Here is a 16,210-nt window from a genome sequence, read left to right as displayed (position 1 = left end):
GGATGTTGTCACCTTTGACACTACCTTTGGTACAAACAAAGAACATATGCCTTTCGGCGTCTTTGTTGGGTTCAATCAATTTAGAGAAACCGTCATTTTTGGAGCTGCTCTTTTGTTTGATGAAACATGTGCTTCTTTCACATGGCTGTTTCAGACTTTTCTGTCAGCACATAATGGTAAACAGCCTAGAACTATATTTACTGATCAAGATACCGCAATGGGAAAGGCTGTTCGGGAGGTATTTGTAGAAGCTTGGCATGGATTATGCACCTTTCACATAATGCAGAATGCTATCAAGCACTTAAGCAATGGTAAAAATGATGATGATGATAAAGAAAAAGAAGAGCCTCACATTCTCTCAGAGTTTAGTGCTTGCATGTATAACATTGAGGACAAAGGAGCCTTTGCGGAAGCATTTGACATCATGAGGAGTAAGGTGGACAAGAAAAAGGCATCATGGCTAGATAACATCTACAAGTTCAAGGAACAGTGGGCTGAATGTTACATGAGGGATATTTTTACATTGGGAATGAGAAGCACACAACTAAGTGAGAGTTTTAATAGTGACTTAAAAACACATTTGAAGTTGGATCTTGATATCATTCGTTTCTTGAAGCATTTTGAAAGGGCTGTGCAAACAAAAAGAAACAAAGAGCTTGATGAAGAATTCGAAGCTAGAAAAAAGCTACCTAGAATAAGAATGAACACACCTATGTTAGTGCAAGCAAGCAAAATTTACACCTCCCGATATTTGAATCATTCCAAACCGAATATGAAAGAAGCATGGCTGCTTGTGCTAGATCATTGGGTGGAAATAACACATATGCTGTTGCAATTGTGAGGGCTAATGGTGATTTAAGTTCTGAACAAGAGCGCATAGTTTATGGTAATTCTTTGGAGCAAAGGGCATCATGTAATTGTGAGCAGTTTACATGGACCGGGGTATTGTGTGCCCATGCTTTGAAAGTTCTTGACTTGATGAATATTAAGTTATTACCAGACCATTATATTCTGAAACGTTGGACAAGGGAAGCAAGGTATGGCACTATACATGACAACAAAGGAAGGAGCATCATTGAAAATCCAAAATTGGATGCTATGCTTCACTATAGGTATTTGTCTCACAAATTTTTGATCTTGGCATATCAAGCTGCAAGTTCTCTGGAATGTTGTTCAGTGATAGATAGTACACTTGATAGCCTTGGTAAGCAACTAGAGGACAAAATCAGTGCATCTAGAAGTATTTTGAGTGAATCGTGTACTGCCCAGCCTAATGTTCAACAAGGCGATGATTTACTTAGTGCTGCTCGCCTAAAGAAAAAAAGATGTCCAACCAAGAAGTTCGAAGCGACCTAGAAGCTGGCTCGACAAGACAAGAAAATTCAAAAAGAAAGTGCCAAATAAATCTAATGTATGCTGCTGCAAAACCCTTGTATTATATTTAAGTTATTCGCTGTTGTCTTCTAAATAACATGGTTATACGCTTTATGCAGCATCAAGACGATGGTTGTGATGCAGGAACTCAAACACCAATGGACAATACTCACAAGGACAGTAATGCCTTTACTAAATTTAGAGATTTGCTTATGGTAATTTTAACTCAGCGTTGCTCTATTTCAACTTGTCTAAACTAGTTTTAGTGTTGCCCTGTTTTAACCTTTCTTATATCTCATGCAGAGTCCTAGTGAAATTGATGATATCCCTATTCATGAACTTCTTTAGGGACCTAAATCTGTAGCTATTGCTATCTGCAAGGATCTTTGTTCTTTTGTAATGTTATTTTGTTCTTTTAGGAGGATGCGTTTAGCACAAATGTGCTAATTGGTGGTTTTTGGTGGAGCTCCCATTGCCACAAATTTGCTAATTGGTGGTCTTTGGTGGAGCTCCCATAGCCAAGCAAAATCTATGGCTAACTGTACAATCTCACTAGTTGTAGCAGTGCCTTTTGGATGGGATTATATTAGATATTCAGAGCATGGAACTGATGAAACTGGAAATGAAATGTCTATTTATTCTACAGCTCCCATTGTCATATTAATTGTTTTTTAGCTATATGAGTCGTTGGATTAGTAGTCATTAGTAAAGCTTATTACGGTTATTTTAGTTAAAATGAAATCCTTGTTCAATTCTATACAAAAGCAGAGTTTTAATGCACTGAAATATCTGTTCACCTCTGTTTCCTTCCCCTTCTCGCGAACTGGGCCATATTTGGGCTAGAATTGGCAGCTGGGCTGAGGCTCTACGCACTGGGAAAGATGTACCTTCATCAACCGTTGGATGGCAAACGGAGAGCATCGGGCGATACGCAAGTCACGCGTGACTTCGCTTCAGCACGTTAGAGAATCTGAACCCAACCCCATGGTTCTCTGTGACGGCAACTGCTCCACTTCCTCGTTCCATTGCTGCCGGATCCTTGAATGGCTGCAGCTTGCCTGTTCCCTTTTCCTATCCCCATTCGTATCCCCCAACACGTGGAAGTCATATATTGGCTCCTACCAGGGGCTGGGCCTTCTATTTTCCTCCCGTCAAGAGTCCTGCACCGAGAAAACGGAGCCGTCTCATTCCCCGTTATCGCTCCATTCTGTTCTTCCCCTTCTCCGCTCCAACCTTCTCGTCTGACGTACAGCAATACGGAACCTAAGGAGCTCGATATAGCAGGGGGAAGCTTAATCTGTGCGGCAAGAAGATCGATTTAGGTTGAGGCAATCGATTTGGGAGGAGAGAAACTTCATATTCTGACAAGACGCGGCAGTAGCAGGCTCGAGCTCGGTGGCGGCGAGCTGACTATGATAGGGGGATCCTCGTTTCTAGCTGCTTGATCTCGATTTTGGGTGGTCAGGATCTCTATTCTTGCTTTCTAATTTCGATTTGGGTGACCAGAAACTCGATTCATGCTGGGGGATCTCGATCTGGGCGAGGGGGAGTTCGATTTTGGTGTTTCCTCTTCAGTTGCGCCGAGTCGAAGTCACTGTAGCAGGACAACAACCTGGGACACTTGCTAGGACCTCTTCTTACAGCAGCGTGTGTGACAGCGAGGTATGCACTTTTTCAATACTAGTCCCTTTGTTTAGTAATATGCACTTTTTCACTTTAGATTATACTTTCATGTTGGCTGAATGAAATCAAGCTTACTAAATAATTAAAATGAGGCACACATATGTTAGGTTGATCTCCACCCGGATCGGTCCAACGAAGCTGGACTCGGACTAGCGCATGATCGGGGGCGCCCAACTCAAGCATGGTTGTTGAACCCCATTGTGCAGTGCTATAAATAGAGGTGGAGGCCAGCGGTGCACCGTACGAGGTTCACCGTGCGCCACCAACACCGCATTAAAAACCCTAAGTTCCGATCCGATCCATGGGAGCGTTGAAGCAGTGGGAAGCGCCGCCACCTCTGCACCACGCCGCCATCATCGTCGACTACACCCCGACCTCGACCGCCGCCCCTGCGTCACCATCGACCTCGGCCTCACCACCGCCGGTTCGACATTGCCGCCATGGACTCCAACACCTCGAAGCCTGACAGTCTATACCCTCACTCCCTTATTCCCTCTCTCTGTTCTTTCTCTCCCAGATGTAAATCATGTTGTTTACCTCAAGGTTAATGCAAAACACCCTCTGATCTAACACCTAGTGACTCTAATGATCTATCAATGGTATCAGACGCCTACGCTAGCGTGTAGATCTAGTCGGGGTAGAAGAAAAAGAAGAAGAAAGAAGAAAGAAATTCGATCTCGAATCGAAGAAGCAAAAGACAAACCCTAACCCTAACCCTAGGACCGTGGGACCTACCTGCGCCCACCACCGCCGGCCACCACCGTGTGGGAAGGCCACCAGAGCCACCGGCTTGTCAGCACATTACCGCCGTTGCGCAGGAAGAAGGCTCCCGAGCCACCGGCTCGGGGAACTCTGCTGCGCCGCGCGCGCGAGCCCAGGGCACCGCCGCAAGGCCGCTTGACGGCGCGCTCGCTCACACACGGGCGAGCGCGCGCGCCGGCGAGGGGGCCAGCGGAGGCACCGCCATCTCCTCCGGTTTGCCTCGAGCGGCCGTCGCTCGGTAGGAAGTTGAGAGAAAGGGGAGGAGAGAATGAGGAGCTAGGGTTCCGGGGGAGTTGGCCATCGCCTGTTTTGATCCGGCGCAAGCGGCAGTCGGCCGTGGGATTCAGATTGATGGCCAGGAGTGGGCGCCGTCCTATGGGCTTGGTTTTAGCCTAGGCGGGGCGCCACTTTCACGGCCCAGGCCCAGGTTGTGGCCTGGTGTGCGGGGTGGCACACGCGCGAATGGGCTGTGGGCCATTTTCTTGGCCCGGCCATATGCACATTAGCAAAAGGACTTTAGTTTTATTACTTTTAGAGGCATTTTCTTCATGTTTTGATTAGTTTTGATCTCTAATTTATTTTTACCAACGTGATATTGTTTAGAGAGTAGATGAGTATGCAAAGTGCTTCTGAAAAATTAGTTTTATTCATGTTTCCGCTGCTATGTTTATGTTTATCTTCTAATTAAATTAGAACCAACGGGACAATTTAATTGGAAGAGTAGTTAATTTTTATTCAAGATGGATCAAGATATTGATATTTTCTGACCAAAGTTGGTAATATCAATATTATATTTTTACTCATGAGTTTTTCGTGCATTAGTTCTATTTCTGGCCAGCAGTGATGTAGAATTAATGTAGTAGTGAACATTGTATGTTTTAATTTTGACCAAGGTTAAATTAAGGCATGTAAGTGTTATTATTAAATGTCCTCAATCCTTTTTGAATTTTTTATTTTCAGACTACAACCCAATGTCATTTATCTCGTCCATCTAGCCCCTCAATGAAGGGAACTATGGCTCATGGAGAGAGAAGATTGAGATGGCACTTGTGCTGTTTGTGATTGATCTAGCACTGACCTCACCCTGTCCTATTAAATCTGTGGACTTGGTTAGGGGAGAAAATGAGACCGAGGTAGTATGAACCGCTCGACAGCATGAACATACACCGTTAGTAATGAAAATGACCTTGATAAGGCAAAATGGGATCAGTCAAACCATAAGTGCTTGATGGTGATTAAGAGCACCATTATGGAGGTGTTATCGCCATAATTTGACTGGACCAAGGGATGGGCCGAGAGCAACATGGGTTGAAGAAAATCATCGTAATGGTCTGCGAATCGGTTTCTGTGCGAACATGTCAAGGGCCGAGACGGCCGTGTATCTAGTAAGGATAGTTTAAATATAGTAAGTTAGAGATTGTATCGTAATCAGCTAGGGTTAGTTAGAGAAGATCAAGTCTCCGGACTATAAATATGTATCGTGAGATTTGAAAGAAGAGGAATCAATCCAATACACACAACAAACTCTCAGCGCATCGCCACCCCTTCCCCAAGGGTTTCTTCAGGTAATCGACATGCTGCCTCGGTCATGTTCCACATGGCCGAGGCAGCATCGTGTTTATCTGCTTATCTTTGTGTTCTTTGTGCTAAAGCGTTGTTGATGGCGAGTAACACTAGTTATCTTAAACGGTTATGATACTGCATCAGTTCGTGATAGTTTATCTATGCTTTGCTTGCTGTTCGTAATCGTTTAGCTGTCCTTGCGTGCGATCTTAGGTGCAAGGGCAGCACCCTGCTCTGTTTTCGGCTAGTAGATCTAATCTGTTATGGTAGTTCTTTATTTTACAAGGAATCGGTTTAATATTCATACGATTAGGCCTTTCAAATGGGTTGAACGTTCCGGCTGCATGTTTGGTGCTTTATGGTGGTCTAAGAAGGGATTGTTCCGGGAATCGGCTTATTAGTTGGTTTTTAGGCCTCTTGTTAGATTAGCGTTTTGTTACCTTTCATGTCAGTTAGGCTCAACCACGAGTAGGATGTTCCGGTTGTACGGTGAGGACCTTTACTGTCGTGGATTGGATTAACTTGGTGATTACAGAGCAGGCTTTTACCTTTTCTATCGGATTCGCACAGACATTCGAATATTAGTAGATCCGATCTGTTAAACTTGAGCAATCGGCTTCTTTTAGCCGATTCTGAGAGGTACCCGAAGGTTCAACCTGGTGTGAAGACAGGTTTGACCTAGTGCAGAGGCCCCATCAGCTCTTCTAGCCGATCTTGGGAGTCATGTTAAGAGCCGCTTGCGGCTCGGACTAATATTTGACATGGCTGTGCATGCAGGGAGATATCTGATAATGACTTCTACACCTTTCTGATCAGGTATAGGTCAGGTGGCACGCCTAGCATTTCATCAAGTCAGGGCGTGTGCTGGACTTCTGGGCCGTTGACCGAGGGACCGGGACCCACCAGTAGTTCCGGAAGCCTCCCGGCTCCTCGTGTTGCTTGTCGCTGCTCGCCGGTGGGTTTTGACCGACAACACATTCTGGCACGTCCAGTGGGACAACATCGACTACTTCATCGACTACATCGACTACTTCCTTCGGCTACGTCGACTACAATCGACTGCATCATCTTCTTCGGCTACATCAACTTCTGTTGCCAAGATGCCGAACGAGAACCCGATCACTTATGAAGAGTTATCTGATGAGCACAAGCAGAAGTATAATGAGATAAAGTCTGCTTTTGAAGCCAATCTCATCGGCTCATTTGAGAGGACTCGTCACCACGGCATCATATGGAAAGGATTCTCACCTGAAGGTGCACTCGATGAGGTGGATCTGTCTACTCCTACGGAAGAACGTACGCGAGCTCTCCACCAGGCGGTCAACTACCTGGTGGCTCATTCGTTGCATCGACATTCTGAGAGTCTGGTGAACACCCTTGAGCGCGTCGTGGTACGCGTGGTACAGGAGATTATGAAACACCAGTACTCTCCAACATGACCTGCTTTAGGGAGTCATAAAGGGGAGTTGCCTTCTCAAGCCAGACCACCGGTGCCTTACACATTTGCAACTCCAGAACGACATAATTCTCCAGCATATGTCATATATAAGGTGGGAGGTGACCCTGCTGATCACCAATTCTTCAGTGAACCCCCTAAGGAGGTACCACATGGGTATGTTTGTGCATATATACCAGATGGCGGTGACCCAGTGCAACCCACGCAGAGAATAACTGGGGGAATATCTGTAGTCGATGCCGACAAACAGGCATGGCTGGCTACTTACGCAACAGGGCCGAGTCACGAAGGTGCGCACTCAGCCCCAGGAGTTCATACAGTAGATCAGATTAGTGCCATTTTGAGAGATCAATTTGGCATTCTCCCAAGAAGGCGAGCGATCGGCTACACCAAGCCGTATCCAAGCGAGTACGACTTGATTCCCCTGCCTCCCAAGTATCGGCTACTTGAGTTCACCAAGTTGAGCGGAGCGGAAGGATCCAGTTCCATAGAGCACGTGAGCCGATATCTGGCGCAGTTGGGAATGATCTCGGTATCAGTTCCATTGTGAGTGAGGTTTTTCTCGCAGTCTCTCACAGGACCAGCTTTTGGGTGATACACATCATTGGGTCCTGATTCTATCCTCACCTGGAAGCAACTAGAGGAACAGTTCCATATACAATATCATTCGCAAGCTGAAGAGGCTGGAATTGCTGATTTGGCACAGGTCCGCCAGAAGCGGGGAGAAACAGTGGTGGAATACATTCAGCGTTTCAGGGAAGTTAAGAACCGGTGCTACTCGACTAGGATTTCAGAAAAAGAGGCAGTCGAATTGGCATCTTTGGGATTGGTAAAACAGATCAGAGATCTAGTTTTCCAGCTGGAGTTCAATTCTTTGGCGCATCTGGTACAAAAGATGACAGTATACGAGCAACGTCACCCAGAGTTGTATCAAGACAAGTTCGAACGTCAAGTGGTAATAGTTGATGCTGAAGACTCCGAAGATTCTGGGGATGACCCAGAGATAGCAGTTGTAGAGTGGGCACGGGGGGCGAAACCCATGTCCTGCAAGTGGGTGAAACAGCAAGGACCTTTGAAAGGATTTGATTTTGATGTGAGCAAAGGCGAACAAATATTTGACTTGCTTTTGAAGGAAAAGCAGTTGAGAAGGTTGCAAGATCCCAACAGCTCAGGAAATCCAGGGGAGATCATACTGCAAGTGGCATAAATCTTTCACTCATGGTACCGGTGACTGCAAGGAACTCCGGCAACAGATACAATCGGCTATTGAGCAGTGCCGATTAATCTTGGGGCAGTACGCCATGAAGGTTGATACCCAACCATTCCCAAATGTAAACATGGTGGAAGGGTACGACCGATTAACACGTCGCCAGCTGGATTTTATGTTCGGGGTTAACATGGCAGGACACTCATCACGGTAGAAGGAGGCAGGTTCCCGCAAACGGCCCAGAAAGAAGAGAGGAACTATATCACCGAAGAGCAGGTGAGACACATCAGGAATCAACGACCAGTCTCCTCTCATCTTCTGAGAAAATACCAGTATCAGTATCGACAGCGTCTTCTATGCGAGACTCAAGAAGAAGAGTACGAGCGGCGCACTGGGAAATGCCTCAGGAAATGAGAAGATACACGAGATCATTGGCATTGCCTGTTCTTCAAGTACTGTTGGGATTCTGGCATGAGAAGATTACCCACTCTTGAGGATTGCCCAGAGTGCAAGACTCAGAAGCAAGATACAAGAAGTGCCTCAGTTTTTCAGCGTTTAGGGCCAGCGCAGCCCCGCCATGGACAAGTCGAGTCATCACGCACAGAGGGGAATTCAGAAGATGAGGAAGACAAGTGTCACCGACCACGCTGGTGTCCTGATGGGCTCAACCGGTCCCAGAAGTGGAGGGTGCAACGGTTGCGCAGCCTAGAAGAAGCCGAGGCCCGATATTTGGAAATACTAAGGAAGGCGCGACCGGATTTGGCTGAGAAAGTTCACCGTCCCCAAAAAGCAGAGGCAAGTTCTTCCAAAAAGGAGTGGCGTCCCAAGAAGTCGAAAGCCGATGTGAAGACATCGGCTGATGCACACATGGTGTTTGTTCTTCCTGTAGAGTTTCATGCACCAGGCTATGAGGAGGTGCCAGTGGCTCAGCTGGATTTAGGGCCACGGCCAGTGATATTCGAGAAGCCCCGAGAGAGGAATTACAGGCACCTGAAGGTTTTATATCTCAAGGGTTACATAAACGGCCAGCCTGTCAGCAGGATGCTAGTCGATACAGGAGCAGCGGTTAATATAATGCCGTATTCAGTGCTGCGCCGGTTGGGGCATTCTGTTGGGGATTTGATTAAGACCAACATCACGCTAAGCAACTTCAATGGACAAAGTTCGGAGGCGCAAGGAGTCCTCGGCGTGGATCTGACGGTAGGAGGCAAGACCGTCCCTACTTCTTTTTTTGTTGTCAACAGTAAGGGCTCGTACACCGTCCTGCTTGGGAGAGATTGGATCCATGCCAATTGATGTATCCCTTCTACGATGCATCAGTGTCTGATTCAATAGGATGGAGATGAAGTAGAAGTAGTCCATGCGGATGATTCTGTTGAAGTTTCGCATGCTGCCATGAGTGTCTGGGACGCAGAAGACCAGGAGCCGATCTCAGGGATTAGTTTGGAAGGCTGCGACCGCATGGAAGCTACAAAAAACAGGGTGAGGCTGGTTTTATCCACTGGCCTTACGGAATAGATGGGGTGCCAAAGTTAGTCTGCACCAAAGTAACAGGAGAGGCCGATCCCTGCGATCGGCCCCAAGAAATAAGAATTGAATTGTTTTTGTCATCCATGTTGCATTATAGAAAGGCCCGCTCGAGCAGCCGGCCATGTGTTGATTGTAAAATGGTACAAATTAATGAAAAGAACAAGTCGGCCGATCCCTGCGATTGGCCGAATCCCTTTACTTCATATTCATTGTTTATTTGCAGTATCGACCTGATGGATGAAGGGAAGCTAGGATACGGGTTTACATCTGCTGATGAGCTGGAAGAAGTCGACATTGGCCCTGGGGATAAGCCACGACCAACATTTACCAGCAAGAAGTTGAGTCTGGTGTTGCGAGAGCCGATGATAGTGTTGCTGAAAGAATATGCGGATTGTTTTGCCTGGGATTACATAGAGATGTTCGGGTTGGACAGAAGTATTGTTGAGCATCGGCTCCCTCTCAAGCCAGGATTTCGGCCATTCCAGCAATGTGCGCGGCAAATGAAGGCCGAAGTCCGAGAAGAAGTCAAGAAAGAAGTTGAAAAGATGATAGAAGCAAGCTTCATCAGGACGTGCAGGTATGCTGAATGGATCTCCAGTGTTGTGCCTGTACAGAAGAAGGATGGCCGGTGGAGAGTCTGTGTAGACTTCAGAGATCTTAACAGAGCTACACCAAAAGATGAGTACCCGATGCCGGTGGTGGAGACGTTGATTAATGCAGCTGCTGGTCATAAGATGTTGAGTTTTATGGATGGCAACGCTGGTTATAACCAAATTTTTATGGCTCCAGAGGATATCCATAAGACCGCATTCAGAGTACCAGGCGCAGTGGGGTTATTTAGTATGTGGTCATGACCTTTGGGCTGAAAAATGCTGGTGCTACATACCAACGGGCCATGAATTATATTTTTCATGACTTGATCGGTAAGCTAGTAGAAATCTACATTGATGACGTGGTGGTGAAATCTGCATCGGCTGAGGGGCATTTAGGAGATCTACAACGGGTTTTGGAATGAACTAGGAAGTTCGGGCTTAGAATGAATCCAAAGAAGTGCGCCTTTGGTGTATCGCCCGGTCAGTTCCTGGGTTTACTGGTTCATGAGCGAGGAATCGAGATCGGCCTAAAAAGTCAAGAAGCTGTAAGAATAATGGTGCCACCTACTACAAAGAAGGAAGTCCATCAACTCATTGGGAAGATTAATTTTATCAGGAGGTTTATTTCCAATCTGTCAGGCAGAATCGAGCCATTCATGGAGTTGGTAAAAGTTAAAGCTAATGACGAGTTCCGCTGGGGGGCAGAGTAACAACAGGCGTTCGAAGATATCAAAGAATATTTATCCAAACCGCCTGTATTAGTCCCACCTCAGCAGGGTAAGCCAATCTATGTTTATTTGTCAGTAGGTAACACTTCCATTGCTTCGGTCATAGTACAAGTGCAGGATGGCAAGGAGAGAGTTGTTTTTTATCTCAGCAGAAGGATGTTAGATGCAGAGACAAGGTACCCTGAGATTGAGAAACTATGCCTCTGTCTATTCTTTACTTGTACGAAGCTCCGCCACATCCTGCTTTCCGCCGAGACAATTGTCATTTGCAAATCAGATGTTATCAAGCATATGCTGTCGGCTCCAGTATTGAAAGGCCGACTCGGTAAGTGGATGTTTTCTTTGTCAGAGTTTGATATTCGATACCAACCTGCAAAGGCAGTCAAAGGGCAGGCGTTGGCCGATCTCGTTGCAGAAAGGACCAGCTCAGACATAGCAGCGCTTTACATCCGCGCATGGGCAATGTATTTTGACGGGTCGGTCTGTGGAGATGGCTCTGGCATAGGCATTTTGCTCGTTTCGCCTCGGGGGGCAACATATTCCTTTTCAATCAGATTACTAACACCTTGCACGAACAATCTAGCCGAGTATGAAGCGGTGCACAAAGGTATGGAATTACTTCTTGAGGCTGGAGCAGAAGCAGTTGAGGTTTTCTGGGATTCAAAGCTGGTCATCTCTTAGCTCACGGAAACTTACCGATGTGAGAGTGAGTTGTTGTTTCCTTTATGGAGACAATGCCAGGAGCTGATGGCCCGATTCAGATATATAAATTTCTACTGGATACCAAGAGTACAAAATTCTGAGGCCAATGATCTTGCCCAGAGAGCTTCAGGTTACAAGGATACGGTGGATGGAGCTGACTTCCCAATAAACCTGCTGGATCAGGGGGATTAGAAAGCCGATATCTTCAATTACTTGAAGGATCCGGCTCGGGGGGCACCTAAGAAGATATGTTACAAAGCCATGAAGTACGTCTTGATAGGGGACGACTTGTTCTACAGGACTCTATAGGGACTACTGCTCAAGTGCTTGGGGCCGATTGAATCCAATCGGCTTCTACATGAAGTCCATGAAGGTACGTGTGGTACTCATCAATCAGCCCACAAGATGAAGTGGTTGATCAGGCGCTCGGGATATTATTGGCCTGATATGCTGGAAGATTGCTTCAAGTATTATAAAGGATGCCAGGCCTGTCAGAGGTTTGGAAAAATACAAATAGTACCAACATCAGCAATGAATCCCATCATCAAACCTTGGCCATTCAGGGGCTGGGGCATGGACATGATCGGTAAGATTAATCCTTCATCGAGTAAAGGCCATCAGTTTATTTTAGCCGTCACAGATTATTTTACCAAGTGGGTAGAGGCTGTTCCTATGAAGTCAGTAACGTCGAGGGACGTCATCAATTTCATCAAAAAACATGTTATTCATCGGTTTGGGATTCCTCAGACTATGACAACAGATGGAGGGTCGGTATTTATATCTGATGAGTTCAAAAAGTTCGCTGCCGAGATGGGGATCAAATTGATCAGGTCATCTCCATACTATGCTCAAGCAAATGGACAAGCCGAAGCGTCCAATCAGAGCTTGATCAAGCTGATCAAAAGGAAGATTGATGAATACCCACGGCGTTGGCATGAAGAATTATCAGAAGCGTTATGGGCTTATCGTGTGTCATGCCATGGGGCAACAAGAACTTCACCATATCATTTGGTGTATGGATAGGAGGCCATATTACCTTGGGAGATTACGGCCGGCTCAAGACGGATAGAGTTCCAGAATGATTTGACTGTTGAAGAATATGCTGCTCTAATGAGTGACAATGTGGAAGACATTATGGAAATCAGGCTTTGGTCGCTGGAAAAGATCAAGGAAAATAAGGCCAAGGTAGCCCGGGCGTACAATAAGAAGGTTAAACCGAAGGAATTCCAGGTTGGGGATTTAGTATGGGAAGCGGTGCTACCATTGGGGACTAAGGATGCGACATATGGTAAATGGTCTCCAAATTGGCATGGGCCTTACAGAGTGGATCAAGTTCTACCAGGGAATGCGTATATGCTTGAAGAATTGGATGGAGTTAAATTTCCGGTAGCCATCAATGGCCAACACCTCAAGAAATATTTCCCGAGCATGTGAGAAGACGAGTGATGAAGCCGATGTAATGCATCAGGCTATGGACCAACACACTCAGGGTATCTGTGAGGAAAGCTGATGTGATACATCGGGCTGCAAGTCAACGTGATTGGGTACTTCGTACTGCAGGTCAGTATCCATCGGGTACTTTAAAAGCCGGTGCAATGCATCAGGCTATAAGGTAGAACGAGATGAACAAGTCAGATCTGTAAAGAAAGAACAGCGCAGGTTCGCGTCCGGAGCTAAAAATTGAATAGCCGATGTTAAGCCATCGACTTTAGAAGCAATAATCGGAACCTGCAAGTCCCAGGCTTCGATAACAGGTAAAGAAGTCGATTGCAGATGTCTCATCAAGGCCGGCGGAATGGATTCTGCAGCGCGGCTCAAATTAGGCAAATTACAAGGGCCTTTTTGATCTAGAAAGAAAAGGGTCAACTTCTTTGCGGGTTTTTCTTGATGATCATACTCTTCGACTTGATTGGGGATCAGGGGAAAGCAATAACAACATGAGCAGGTTCGACTTGCTTTGGCACATAGCCAGATGGCAAAAGAAAAAGAGGGGTAGATCTTGACAGAGTACTCTTATTATTAGCGGGATCATTGGAAGGGTACTCGAGTTCTTGAAGGTCTCTGAGATTTCCGAGCCAGAATAAAGGAAAGACAGGGGATTGGATTGGACGATTCAAGGAGAAGGGCCGATGCGATGCCATCGGACTTTAAGATTGAATTTTCATACATTAGTTTGCTGAAATAAAAGGGTTTATTCACAAGAGATTATTACAAAAGAAGCCGATCTACCGGCTCTATGCACAACGGCGAACGACCCTACGAACTATCACCCGTAGGTCCCTAAGGACTTGCGGCGCTTGTATGGGGGGACGGGCTGGTGTCATCGTCGCCGCCGCTATCACCTTCACCGCTGCTGCTGCTGTTGTCTCCATCACCGCTGCTATGGCCGGCGTCATTACTGGCGTCCTCGTCATCTTCTGAAGTCGACGGTCCACCGCGCAAGAACCCTCCTGCCGCTGAGTCGTCGTTGGTGGAAGTGTCTTTGGCATCTTCTTCTGAGGAAGAGAAGAAGTCATCATCCCAAGAATCTTCATCGCCTTCGTCCAGATCCCCATGAAGGAGAATCTGGAGGTCCTCATCGTCGGTTAGGGACTCATCGTCCTCTGACCAAGTGCTGAAGACCCACTCCTCTGCGTCCCAATGCAGAGGAGCGAGAGCCTCGTATGAAGCTACTGGGTCAAACTCCGGCGTTGCCTCTCTGGAGGTTTCGGAGTCAAGAGAGGTGATGGAGATTATGGAAGAAGAAGAAGAAGAATTGGAGGAGGCAGAGGAATAGGAAGCCATTGTTGGGGGATGCAGAATAATGCTGGTGCGGTTAATGCGTGGAGAAAGGAGATGAGTAGAAGTAAATCCGCTAATGCCAGTTTATTAAGGCAGAAATGGAAGGCGAAGCGGTGCTATCACAATTCCCAAGGGAGAAGTCGAAGGGTCGCGTCCGATGGCATTGGGAAGCGGTGCGCGTGTGCAGGCCCTCGAAGCCGAGGGGTCACGTCCGATGGCGTTGGGAGCAGCATGTGCGTGCACAAATCTTAGAAGTCGAAGAGGCGATGGTTTCGGAATTATCATTGCGAAAACGAGGAGGGCATGTGTTATCGCCATAATTTGACTGGACCAAGGGATGGGCCGAGAGCAACATGGGTTGAAGGAAATCATCGTAATGGTCTGCGAATCAGTTTCTGTGCGAACATGTCAAGGGCCAAGATGGCCGTGTATCTAGTAAGGATAGTTTAAATATAGTAAGTTAGAGATTGTATCGTAATCAGCTAGGGTTAGTTAGAGAAGATCAAGTCTCCGGACTATAAATATGTATCATGAGATTTGAAAGAAGAGGAATCAATCCAATACACACAACAAACTCTCGGCACATCGCCACCCCTTCCCCAAGGGTTTCTTCAGGTAATCGACATGCTGCCTCGGTCATGTTCCACATGGCCGAGGCAGCATCGTGTTTATCTACTTATCTTTGTGTTCCTCGTTCTGAAGCGTTGTTGATGGCGAGTAACACTAGTTATCTTAAATGGTTATGATACTGCATCAGTTCGTGATAGTTTATCTATGCTTTGCTTGCTGTTCGTAATCGTTTAGCTTTCCTTGCGTGCGATCTTAGGTGCAAGGGCAGCACCCTGCTCTGTTTTCGGCTAGTAGATCTAATCTTTTATGGTAGTTCTTTATTTTACAAGGAATCGGTTTAATATTCGTACGATTAGGCCTTTCAAATGGGTTGAATGTTCCAGCTGCATGTTTGGTGCTTTATGGTGGTCTAAGAAGGGATTGTTCCGGGAATCGGCTTATTAGTTGGTTTTTAGGCCTCTTGTTAGATTAGCGTTTTGTTACCTTTCATGTCAGTTAGGCTCAACCACAAGTAGGATATTCCGGTTGTACGGTGAGGACCTTTACTGTCGTGGATTGGATTAACTTGGTGATTACAGAGTAGGCTTTTACCTTTTCTATCGGATTCGCACAGACATTCGAATATTAGTAGATCCGATCTGTTAAACGCGAGCAATCGGCTTCTTTTAGCCGATTCTAAGAGGTACCCGAAGGTTCAACCTGGTGCGAAGACAGGTCTGACCTAGTGCAGAGGCCCCATCGGCTCTTCTAGCCAATTTTGGGAGTCATGTTAAGAGCCGCTCGCGGCTCGGAATAATGTTTGACATGGCTGTGCATGCAGGGATATATCTGATAACGACTTCTACACCTTCTGATCTGGTATAGGTCAGGTGGCACGCCTAGCATTTCATCAAGCCAGGGCGTGTGCCGGACTTCTGGGCCGTTGACCGAGGGACCGGGACCCACCAGCAGTTCCGGAAGCCTTCCGGCTCCTCGTGTTGCCTGTCGCTGCTCGCCGGTGGGTTTTGACCGACAACAGGAGGCAATAAGGGGAGCAATTCTAGAAAGTACCACTGCTATTGAGTATCTCAGGAAGGTGGGGAGTCAGTTCACCAGCTCTTCAAAGGTTTATGCAAGCACTCTTATTAAGAGATTAGTCACTGAGAAATACACTGGTGGAGGGATAAGAGAGCACATATTGAGGATGAGCAATATGGCATCCAAGCTCAAACCTATGAACATGGAGCTCCAGACTAAGTTCCTAGTTCACTTGGTTTTTGCT

General features: G+C 46.5%; 1 long non-coding RNA gene across 1 annotated transcript; it reads left to right on the top strand.

The window, feature by feature from the left end:
* Window positions 1-2,539: 2,539 nt before the first annotated feature.
* LOC112872463 lies at window positions 2,540-3,650 on the top strand. The gene is made up of 2 exons (XR_003224666.1): window positions 2,540-3,036; window positions 3,165-3,650. It is a non-coding gene; the product is annotated as an uncharacterized LOC112872463 (long non-coding RNA).
* The last annotated feature ends 12,560 nt before the right edge of the window (window positions 3,651-16,210 follow it).

This window comes from Panicum hallii, chromosome 1 (genome assembly GCF_002211085.1).
Source record: "Panicum hallii strain FIL2 chromosome 1, PHallii_v3.1, whole genome shotgun sequence".
Taxonomy (NCBI): domain Eukaryota; kingdom Viridiplantae; phylum Streptophyta; class Magnoliopsida; order Poales; family Poaceae; genus Panicum; species Panicum hallii.
Note: the sequence above shows the minus strand (reverse complement) of the source record. Positions and strands in the feature narration are given on the sequence as shown.